Here is a 12,252-nt window from a genome sequence, read left to right as displayed (position 1 = left end):
ACTGAGAGCATGCACGAGGAGGGGGGCTGTGCAGCATGTGCATGAGCAGTGATTGACACTGCGTTAAAGACATCTTCTGGCTCTCCATCTCCATCTCCATCTCCAGGTTGTTCTGACTTGGGGGCGGTGAATTCTTGCAAATGGCATTAAGGCAGTAACAGGGGCCAATCTCAAGCCTTCCTGCCTCCTGCCTGATGAATAAATATAAATGTAAGTCAAATTGACTGGGCAGGTAGGTGTTGTTCTGGAGGGAGGAGGAGAAGAAGTATAATTTCTCTGTGGGGCTTTCTGTGTTCAGAGGTGTTCGAACCTGTAGAAGCATCTTGTGTTCCTCTGTCTTTTATGGAGCTGCTGGAGCTCAGGTGTTTTCAGATGCGCTGTCTGTCCCGTGTGGCAACTTCAGCTCGAGTCAACTGTCTCTCCTTCCTTAAGGAGGCTAATGACGTTCTCCTTGGTTGTGATGGCAATGCATGCATTAGTGTCTGCCAGATGATGACTGAGTTGTAATGTTTATTACGGTCCTAACGGTAGTATCATTATCGACACAAGACGGGCCGCAGAATGGAGCAGCATTCTTTAAAAAGGTACAATGTGTAACATACATACATACATACATACATACATACATACATACATACATACATACATACATACATGTAAAATAATTAAATTAAATGAACCGTTTCTGATGAATGATGAAATGTGCTTACCAGCTTTGCCAATACTTTGGATTTCTGGCTGAGTGGGAGGAGGAAGTGAAATGCTGCCTCCCATTTGTTTGGAGCAGGTTTCTCTTTCACTGAAGGCACCACTGGGTTGGCAGGATCCAGAGTTTCTTGTGTTCCAGTGTTTTGGTATTAACACACATGCTTTGAGCTGACTTCTTGGAGAAGGTTTCTCTCATGCTGGCTTAAAGTTGGCCTTCACCAACTTCAGTGTGGCTCAGGAACTCCAGGGGTGTTGTCTCTTCTATGCCTTCCCCAGAGGCAGAGCCATCGCAGATAAGAGCTTTCTTGACAAAAATCTGCACTGAAAGAGGAAAGCTTGAAGAGGGTGGTGAAAAGGCTTCTTCTTTATCCCACTTTATCTTGTCTAAATTATTGTATTTGTTTGTTTGTTTGTCTATTTTTCCTGGAGAATTAATACAGTTTATTACTAGTTAAATTCTTCCATGTTTAGAACTTGATCTACTCAGTTATTGAAGGATGTCACAAAATGCGGATTTTTTCACTTTGCAATAAGCAAGTTTTAATTAAATGTTATACGTGGTAATATGTTATGACGGCACACCTACATATGTCCCTAGATATAGGCTATACATACAAATGTCTAACAGTAAATGAAATAGAAAAAATTAAATTAACAAATCCATAGACTTCAGCAATTTTTGAATCTCAATGTTTTGTCTTGACAAGAGACAAGGACAGAGAGCAACGCAGAAGTCTGGGGATGAGGGAGTGTGGCTGAAAAGAGCGACTGTATTTGTTTTTACCAAAAATGCTCTGTACTGTGACTCCAAATCTGAGGTGTGTAGTTATACCCCCAGTGGCCTGGATGTTTAAATGATTAGAGGCAAAGAATCGCCTTTAAACCATGCCAAGTGTGGCTCAGATGGGAATGATTAGTTTATACACCCAATTACTGAAAGAGTCTGAGACTACCTGTAACACATCACTGCACCCACAAATAGCAAACGCCTCCCATAGTAAAAGATTTTAACCCTACACAGCAAGACTGCTCTCAACTGTTTCATCCTAAATTCCTCTAGCTCCTCTGCCTCTTTATCTCAGTACAAGCACTCAAGGTTGGGCAGCAAACAGTAAGTACTGTATTCACTATAAGCTTTGATTTTTTATTATTTTTTTTTTTACAAAGAGAGGAGCATTAAATCTAATCTGAAATCTGGAAAGGACAATGCTCCAGGCAGCACAGCCAAATGTCTGTTTAAGCATACACTTCCCTAAATCTGTCCTGGATTAGTCTAGTGGAAACAAACCCTCGCCCTGCGGGGACTGAAGCCCCAGGTGCGCGCGCACACATACACACACACACACACACACACTTCCAGCCTAGCTTCCTATCCCTCCCACACAGCGCCCCTGCCACACAAGATCTAGGTATCGAGTTGAGGCATGGTTGGGAAAAATAGATCTGGAAAGTGGTGGCAGGCCATGTGAAGAGGTTAATGACAAAGTATTGTCAGTTGGTTTTTTGTCATTTCAGTTAGATGGTATGAGAATAAGCCTGTTCACGATACTTCAACTGGCTTCCAGGAAATGTCAAGTAGTTTTTAAGCTACTGCTCTGTTGTATTAAGTTCCAAGGATAACCACACCACAAGCATTTGACTCTTTCTCAGCTGCGAGGGCTCCAAGTGTCCGGTAGTCAATCTGTAGTCAGTATCTGATTACATGTTAGTAACTTTACCGTATGTTCTTTTGACATTTTCCGAATACTGGAAATATTCACTGAAATTGTTTCTGACATCTTCTGATTGCTATTATCATTTTTGCCAGAACAGTCTTGGGGGTGGGGGGTCAAATGTGTCCACTGCTACTTTCTGGAGGTTAACTGCTCTTTCTAAGGAGGACACAAAGAATACTGAAAGCCACAAAATCGTGTATTGACAAAGTCCTTATAGGCAAGTCATGCCACTCGGCAGCCATCTTGGATACGCCTCTGGGCAGCTATTTCGGAATTGCTGTCGAACAAGACCAGGCTGCTATGTGGATGAATGGGGAGACAGCCAGAACTGCACTTTCACTGCTCACCGGGACATAAAAACTACATGAATAGAATCGGCAGTAAAATCTAATCAAAAAAGTTTAACTACTTTACCCCAAAATAAGGTCATAAGGTTATACTTCTACTACACATGCGTCACTACTACTACGCACACGCAGTTAAAGTAAAACAGACCCTTACGTCAGTGGAACCACGCGATTGGCTGAAAAATGTTTCCTGCTTTGGCTGTTAAAAGCAGACAATTTGCTTTCTAGCAGGAGGACAATTAACCTCACCCCAAAATAAACAAACAAAAAAAGGCTGCTTTAAAATGACAGTCAGTAGTTAGTGCTGTCAATAGTTATTTTCACAAATAATGACATTCAAAAGTAGTAGTAGCTAGCTAGTACTTGTTGTAAAATGCAACCGTACTGCTAAACAGAACGCTAATGTTAAAGTAGATAAGCCACTCACTTTTGGCATTTGCCAAAAAATAATCTGTACTACAAATAAGACTTTTTGAAAGTTTACATCAGCTTGCAATGCATGTTTGCTAGACAACGACCAACAGGTTCATTTTATAGACTAGCTGGCTAACTGACATTATTATCATTAATTGACTATAGCTGATAAAATGTACAAATAAGAAGCTTCCATTCTGCCCTTGATTTTATGATGGACAACAGAGGTAGGAGGTCACAGTCACATTTTATGTTTACAGGGAGTCATTTTTGCATCATATCCCAAATTCTGAATGATTGAACAGCTGAATCTAGAGTTTACACGAAAGTGTAAAGATATTAAGAAAGTGTGCATGCCAGAAGCCAGGAAACATTTCCTGAAAACATTAAATGAAGAAATAAACATTACCAGTATGTATTTACAAAACTTATTTCAATGTGCATACTAAAATGGATTTTAGTACCAGACATAAACACAGTCCACTCAATTAGCATATGAGGCACAGACAGTATCAATGCCAGGTGTAAAGGGCACCTTTGTTTATTTCTAATTGCATCTGCACTGCTACAATAGAGTAGGATGAAAAGTAGCCATTACCAGCAGCCTGTTTACTGCTGGTAATGGCTTCCTCACTTCCCACAAACCCCTGCTGGTCTCACCGGACGTGCATGGCATATTAGGGATGATGAAGCTGTGGCAGATGGGCAAGCTTCCTCTCCATGCCCACTTGTCTTGTTTGTGTCACAGACTGGTGAGGCAAGGTGTCATTATCTGCTAAGTGGCGTCTTCTCCTAGGGTGTGCAGCCAGGTCTCTACACTGAGAGGGAGATAAAGAGAGTGAAGGAAAACATGGGCAGAGTGAAAGATGGAAAGAGAAGAAGCGAGAGAGCATGTTGTCTGCCTGTGGTTCAGGTAATCAGTTGGAGTGCAGCCTGTGCCCTGCTGTTTGCACACTGTTGAGTCTCAGAAGGCTGTTGTCTTTAGCCTGTCATGCTTCCCAAAGCTACCATCAATTTAAAGTGGCACTGAATTAAAGGCCTGTGATTTATTTGAGGGGGTCTATCTTACGGATTCACTCTGGGATGCTAAAGGTTGCCATTAATTTCCAGGAATTAATTATCTGAAATGGCTAATTAATAAATGTCTGAATTAATCAGAGGGAGAATGCGTCATCAGAGTCAGCACAGAGTCACATATGACTGCCGTAATGGGCTTGGTTCATCATCAACTCTAACTGTGAGAGTCTGAGGAAATGGCCCCCATTATCGCTGATGACAGCACAGCACGCACTAACGGCCATGTCGCTTATCAGAACTGCAGGTGTATAATTGTTCAGGAGGGATTCCACTAACAAACAGTGATAGGCAAAACCCACTCTGGAACAAAAACCCTGCTGCAGGACAAATAAAATGAGACAATGTGCTGTTGTATTTGCCATTGTTATCAAGAATTGGCTGGGCATCTTCCAACAAATAATGGCTGAGCAGAATACACAGCAACCGTTATTAAAAAATATGTTATAGTCTGAGGAAAGCTGTAGCCTGGCAACAACACAGAGAAAACACATGACATGTTGTAAGGCTCCTCAGCAGGGGACTGGAAAACAAGCCCAAATAAACTTTGTTATTTATCAAAGTCCATTTTGACCATCTTACATCAACACAGGGACAGCAACACCCTTAACTGGCCTCAAGACTCGTTTATTCATATTAGATGAGTCATGATTTTTCATCTGCACTTGTTATCGGCAGGTGTCCTGGCTTGAGTGAGGCTCTGATTAATGGAATACTGGCTGTTTGTAGATGGACTGTATCATATGGACACATCAGACAACTGAATGGCAGGAGCTGTCATAGTTTAGACAGACCCATCCATCAAGTATCTGTTTTGAAATCACCTGTGAAATACAGAATGTGTTTCTGTATAAAAATAATACCGTTTGGGGACACCCAGGTAGCTCACCTGGTAGAGCGCGCATCAAAGTTACCGCAGCAGCCTGGGTTTGAATCTGCCCATGCTCTTTGCTGCATGCCACCCCTTGTCTCCCCTGTTTTTCCTCTCTCTCTCTCTACTATAACTTTGTTCTCTGTATAGCCTAAATTAAGCATTTTAAAAGCCTGTAAGAGTGGCATATGGCCAGAGAGAGAATCCTCTCACTGGGACAAGCCTGACATAGATAAAACAACATAAGATTGCATGTGGCTTAGTTAAGATAAAGATATAGCATAAACACTGTAGGAAAATAGTAATGAAATTCAGCGCACGGTATCTAGCTATAACAAATAAGCCCAGAAAAATTTCTGTCTATAGAGTCTACATCACATTACTACAACAGTTTGCTATTTGAATTTTTGTCGAATTCAAATAGCGATTCCTTCAAAACTAAACTTAAAGCTACATAAAAAGGAAGTTTTGGGGAAATATGTTTCACTTTCTTAGGCCCCATCCACACTACTCTGTTTTTGTTTAAAAACGGAGTTTTAAAACTAAAATAGTCTCCGTCCACACCAATGTTTTAGCTGCGTGTCAGAGTTGATCTCCGTCTACATTAAAACGACTGAAAACACACATGTAGTGACCGGTCACGTACACTGGGCATGCGTGCCGGTGTAAACATGAAGCCGAAGGTCTCTCTCTTCCGTAGTTACAGAGGATTTGGAGAAAGAATAAAGAAATGAAGAAGAACCACACCAGATTTTTGTCATGGACCAACAACAAGCTGGAACTGTTTCTGAACGTAACACTGGAGTTAATAGGGACTGTGGCGGCGGGAAACAGACTGGGAGTTGTTGCAAAGTAATCACGGCGACATACATAGTAGGAGTGTAGGCTGTAAGTGTATTTTTGCACGGTACAAGATGTTTTAATAAAAATACCAAGTCAAAAACTCTGTCAGTAGCATCGTGTTTCTGCTTTGCATGACTTATAAGACCCAATGAGAGTGTAAGAGTCTGCGTCATCGTTTCTAAAGTCCTCCGTTTTTGCCCGTCTTCACTAAAATGCTCTCCCCGAGTTTCAAAACAATGCATTTTCAAACTTCTCCGTTTTAGGTCTTCGTTTTCACCATTTTAGTTGAGACAGGAGGTGCAAACGTAGCAAAATGTCCCCATTTTAAAACCAAAACGCAGTAGTGCGGATGGGGCCTTAGAGTGAGATGATAAGATTGCTCAATCTCATGTCTGTGCAGTAAGTACGGAGCTGCAGCCAGGACATGGTTAGCATAGCTTAGCATAGCATAGAGAATAGAAGCAGGGGGAAACAGCTAACCAAAGCTCAAATATATACCTATCAACACCTCTAATGTGCACTAATGAACATAAATATTTAATCTGCACACAAACAGAAAATAATGTGAAAACCATCTTGTCAGACTGGATTTAAGGCTGGAACTATTTATCGTAAACCAGCCTAAACCTGTTGTGACCTCAGCTTCATATTTGGAGAAAACGTTCAACATGAAAAGATCAATATCAATTTAATGTCTGTATGTTAAGTACAGAGCTGAAGTCAGGATGTGGTTAGACTTAGCTTACAGACCAGAGGCTGGGTTAAACAGGTAGCCTGGCTCTGTACTAAGAACTTTGTGCTAAGCTAGACCCAACATTCCTAAAGGCAGCAAAGATAACAGCATGAGAGTTACCCACCAAACGTGAGTGGTCTGTGTTTTTGTAACAGCCTAAAACATACTAGGAGCTAATAAAATCTTTCCTTCAGACCCTTCTCACTTTCCTTGTGTCTGCATTCATGAATGTACACAAAACTGTCAACTGACACGGACCTCCATCCCCATATTTACAGATGTCAGGAATAAAATAAAGGAAATCTGCTTGATACAAGCTACTAGAAGGTAGATACTAATATGTGTAATGATTGACATCCACAAACAACTTTGGAAATATGCCCCACAATCAGTCTTGTATTTTGAACAAGTTTGCCTTTCAAACACAAATACACAAGTCGTCTCACATTTCAAGATTAAAATTGTAAAATTGGGAATAGATTGAGGGAAATACAAAGACATGCTACATTTACTGTAACTACAGCAACAGCTGCCTGCCGTTGAGCTTCATCTCCTCTTTAGTTCAGTGAACCATTGTTAGATGTGTGAGAGCAGTTATATACATAATAACAGCAAATCATTTTATGTTTTCGTTTGAATAAAAGCCTCTGTAACATGTATTCACTGCTTCACTGCTGTCACATCCCGTCGCTGCCTTTATTGCTTAAGTTATCAGACTTGTTAAACTTACTTCGAATAATTATTATTAATTTGTCTGTAACTTATAATGTGATGTCCTTTGTAGGTTCCAACCCAAAGATTTGCTTGTGGAGCCTACATTAAAATCAGAGATGGACACGTAGGCAGTTGGAAAAGGGGAAATTGCAAAGGATTTATTGAAATAATGGGCAAGGAGCAGTGCCAGTTACTCAGAAATTGGAAAAAATATATAAATATTACTTTACTTATTACTGGGTGATAAAAGTAACTAGTTACGTTACTCCTTATGTTACTATATTACTTTCACTACCACCCCCACCACTATCACCACCACACCCCAAACAAAGTCTCTCCCGACTTTTTAACTAATCATATTCATTTATTCCAAATTGCTTTATTGGAGTTTTTCCATATACTTGAACAGGGTGACATGGTAGTATGAAGAGATAGTGAAAGCATATCATATTCATAACAGCAGCAAGGAGTATGTTTTTATACAAAACGTATATCGTTTCTTAACGCCACCGGCTGAAAATTAAAAAAAGCAAGTAAATCCCTACTTTTGAACTACTGTTTTTCTGCACATGTATTTACAAGTGCAGAATTCATTGCTTTTACAAAATGTTACATTGCTTAATGCCACTCTCACCCAACGAGTCCAAGCATCACTGGCAATAATGGCAGTAGCTACTCACAGCTGTGGAAAGAACGCCTCTCCCCCTCGTTCTCCATTCTTTCTTTAGCTTTTTGGCTATCAGCTGACCTAACAGGTGCCACTGACCTGCAGCGCAGTCGTGCATTCATGTCCAGGATGATGTGTTCAGTAACGCAGCGTTACTTGGATTAGTAACTGTAATAATAATAATATTACTGGTTTGTAAAAAGTAGTCCATTACACTACTTGTTACAGGGAAAAGTAATATTATTACAGTATGCATTACTGCTCCACACTGGCAAGGAGTAACTCTAGATGGTGAATCTCTGTGAGCGGGCAGGCACAATCTAAGGCGTACTACTTAGGATGGGTTAAATACAGAGAACGAATTTCACTAAACGTTGTACTGAGTATGAATGTGTATATGACAATTACTGTGATTTTGATTTGATTAAATGTAAAGGATTCATCAATACCTACATAGTACTCTCATTTTTCCTACCATTCAGCCTGTATAGGTATAGAAAAACAATATCTCTTGCTCTAGAAAAAAGCAATAACTCTATTTTAAACAGCTCCAAATAGTTTTATAGTTTTATACACGTTATAAACATGTAGCCAAACCAGGCCAGTAAAAGGGACTCGCTGTTTAATTAGGGATATTTTTTTTATGGTATTCCAAGACCAAAAACACCAGGGGAAACACTATTATTACTTCTATTAATTTAAATATGTTAATGTTACATCTATTAATGTGAATATGTTAAGATGTTTTTAAATTGGGCCTGGTAGGCTCAGTAATCAATTGTGAAATGTTCAGAAAATTACTGTGCAATATCTTAAGGTGTTCAATGTACTTAACTTGTATTTTATTTTTTTTGCTGACACAAAGTGATCTTAATGAATTAACACCAAACCTTTTCTGGATTTAAAAGTATAGTATATTGTGTAGGCAGATGAGGAGGATTCGGAGTAAGGTGGAGAGGAAACAGGCTGAAGGGGAATTGTTTTAGGTTTGAAGTCATTGCAGACCACTTTACGTGTCTGTGAAGGTTTTCATCCAGGTCATAGTTATCCAATGAAGGTTGAGGTCAAGGGCAACTGGACTTTGTAGAAGAAAAACTAGAAGACGTTTCGTCAGCTTTACATGTTGCAGATTTATTCTTGAAGTAATCCTGACGGGAATGGCAATGCTGTTTAATACAGGGTACTTGTTTGGAACATGGTGTATGCTGTGTACAGTAATAAGTCATCCTCGGGTTGCCTGAGTTGATGCACAGAAATTAGTTGAGCATCAGGAGCGTACAGGCTAGGAGCCATTTGCCCTTTTTGTTAAGATGTCGACCATCACAAGCAAATATTATAATTAATAGCCTATTCCAAAGTGCAATAAAAATTGTCCACAAATGGGGTACCATGGGAAAAGCAGTATCCTTTCAGCCAAATATGCAGCTGCCAAATTCAGCATCACGTCGAGGGCAGAGGGCTGAAGACAACACATTGTCTTCTGATGTAATGTAATTTCACCATGTAATAGAATTGATGTGGCAGTGGGATATTCTTCCAGGAGATCAAGCAGCATTAAGTAATGTAGCTTACCTGTGCCCCAGGGTAACACAAAGTAGTTGCTTTCAACACGATGCCATGCCGAACCATGATGTTTGTTGTGGTGGCAGCCCGGCTCACGGTGAGTGTCCTGTTTATTTCTCCTTATTTTGCTTGTGATTCTCTTTTCCCCTGGTGTTTTGGCCTGCCTGTTTGTGTCTCCTCCTTTCCCCCTGTGTGTGCTCTCCTCTGTGTCTGCTCCTGAACCAGTTGACAGTCCGCACCTGCACCTCATCAGCCACCTCCTCTGCCTGCCACGCCTGCCAGCAATCAGCCTCATCTCTGACAGTAATTCAACCCCGGTTCTCCAGTCAACCCCTGCTTGATCGTTGTTGCTCCTAACCTGGTGCCAATTTATCACTCTTGTGTAATCTACGTCATTTGTTCTTGGTTTTCCCTGTGTCTGTCTGTCTGTTTTCCCTCCAGGTTCACTCACCTATGTCCTCTGTTGCGTCAGCAGGGCTCGCCACCCTGTCCTCTTCCCCTTGCCCAGCCAGTCAGCCTGCCCCCACACTCCTCCACCAACCTCCCCGGTCAGTTTTCACATGCCTCCTCTCTTCCTCGGTCCCCAGTGCCCCCCGGCCCCCCTGTCTCAGTCTCCTCAGTTCCCCATGCCCGTGTTTCCCCGGCATCCGCCTCTCCCTCACCTCCACTTCCTCACCCCATTTTTTCCCTTTAATAAAACCTGTTTATCCTGAGCTGTGCTTTTGGGTCCTCTCTGTCAAACATACCACAACAGTGTTCTCACATAACAATACTGAAACAAAGTCTCCCACAAGCTGAGGTATAAGTGGCTCAACCTCATGACAGGCCAAGTTTAATTTGAGTCGAAAGGTTAAGTGGCTGAAATTGGAGCGCAGCAGATCATTTTTTGAAAAGCTATTCCTGAGGAGGGAAATGTAAGTCAGTGTTCTCCACATCCTGATCTATGACCTTACAGTGTGACCCCACACAGCATTTAAAAACTGATGAGAGAGGACTGAAAAACCTGACTCAAAATACAAATTCTACCAAGTCAAATATTTTCTAGTGAGTTTATAGAAATCTGGATAATAGAATGTAGCTGGAGGCAGAGTCTGATTTAAGAATATTGTTGCCCTTCGATCTTTGTAATGGTGTCTTTGTGTCCTTGGCATATAAGGACAAATAAACCACTTCGGTTATGAGAAAATAAAAAAGATGGAGGATAATTTCACAAAGTGAGATTCTTCCAGACTAGTGTCTGCGAGCAATAACACCACACTGTCACTAGGGAATTCCAACTCATCTTGAATTCCTCCTCAAATACCTCCAATTACGCCTTGAGGTATCGGAGCTGTAATAAAGGCTTTATTGCGATTCTTTTATGGTGAAAGGTCAACCAAAAGAGGTCAACAATCCTGCTGTAAGTGTCGCGGCAGTGGCTGAGATGAGATGTGCTCCTCAGAGTGACAGCAATGCCACGCCCTGAGCATTAACCTGCCAAGTTCATTAGCTTAATATCTGTGGACATCTGTTTAACGGGTGAGCGGTTACTACATCTTACCTAATCACAATGTTCCTCTGGGAAATCATCCTGAGGAGTTAAGAGACCAAACAGCATCATCCCTGCCATCCACAGCACAGCTCTATCATCACAGTAATTAGGATCAAGTGAAAAGGAGCCACATCCTGACAGCTTTCTTATTATTTTATTTTATGAATGGAAGGGAGACAGCTAATTTAATATCCCTTCCTTTGATGCTGTTAGCCACAAGGCGCTAAGGCAAGTGAGCAGGCCATGTTTATGGCGAAACTTTTGGGCATCATCAGCTCCACTGATGTAGACAGGAGTGTGTGTCTTTATCTCCTTTTTACTAAAATCAGTGATCACCTACTTGGTTTTGCTGACGCTGAGCAGTAGATTACTCTCTGCGTACAACTCAGCAAGATTGTTCATTTCCTCCCGATATGAAGTCTCATCATACCAGCCGATGATAGTGGTGTCATCCTCAAAATTCACTACAGTTCTCTCCATGACGGGGGATGCAGTCGTGCGTGTACAGCATGAACAGGAGGGGGCTTTGCACACAGCCCTGGAGGTCTCCAGTGTTGAACACTAGAGTGGAGGAGGTGCCGCCACTCCAAACTATCTGACAAATAAAAGTAAAAACCATTAGGTGCCTTCGTAAGGACCATAACCTGCCATCAGAACACCTGCGATGCGCCTTGGCGTTGATTTCACAAGTCTACTGGAGGGATAGAACACCATTCTTCCAAATGATATTCCTCATTTGGTGTTTGATGATGGTGGTTGAGAGCACTGTCCAATATGTCGGACCAAAATCTCCCATATGTGTTCAACTGGGTAGAGATCTGGTGACTGTCAAGGCCATAGCATATGATTCACATCATTTTCATTCTCAAACCATTCAGTGAGCCCTCGTGCCCTGTGGATGAGAGGTGTAAAGGTGATCACTGGACCAAACCAGGCCAGTAAAATGCCATCCACAACATAACAAAGCCACCAGATCTCCTCAGTGTAGGGGTCAAACATTCAGTCCTGTACAATTCTCTTGGTGCACGCCACAGATGCACTCGCCCACTTGAGAATATGACGACGGATGACT

The sequence above is a fragment of the Micropterus salmoides genome, unplaced genomic scaffold, assembly GCF_014851395.1.
Source record: "Micropterus salmoides isolate LMB-PRFRI ecotype aquatic unplaced genomic scaffold, ASM1485139v1 Ms_hic_scaffold_18, whole genome shotgun sequence".
Taxonomy (NCBI): domain Eukaryota; kingdom Metazoa; phylum Chordata; class Actinopteri; order Centrarchiformes; family Centrarchidae; genus Micropterus; species Micropterus salmoides.
The sequence above is the reverse complement of the archived record's forward strand: the minus strand, read 5'-3'. Positions refer to the sequence as shown.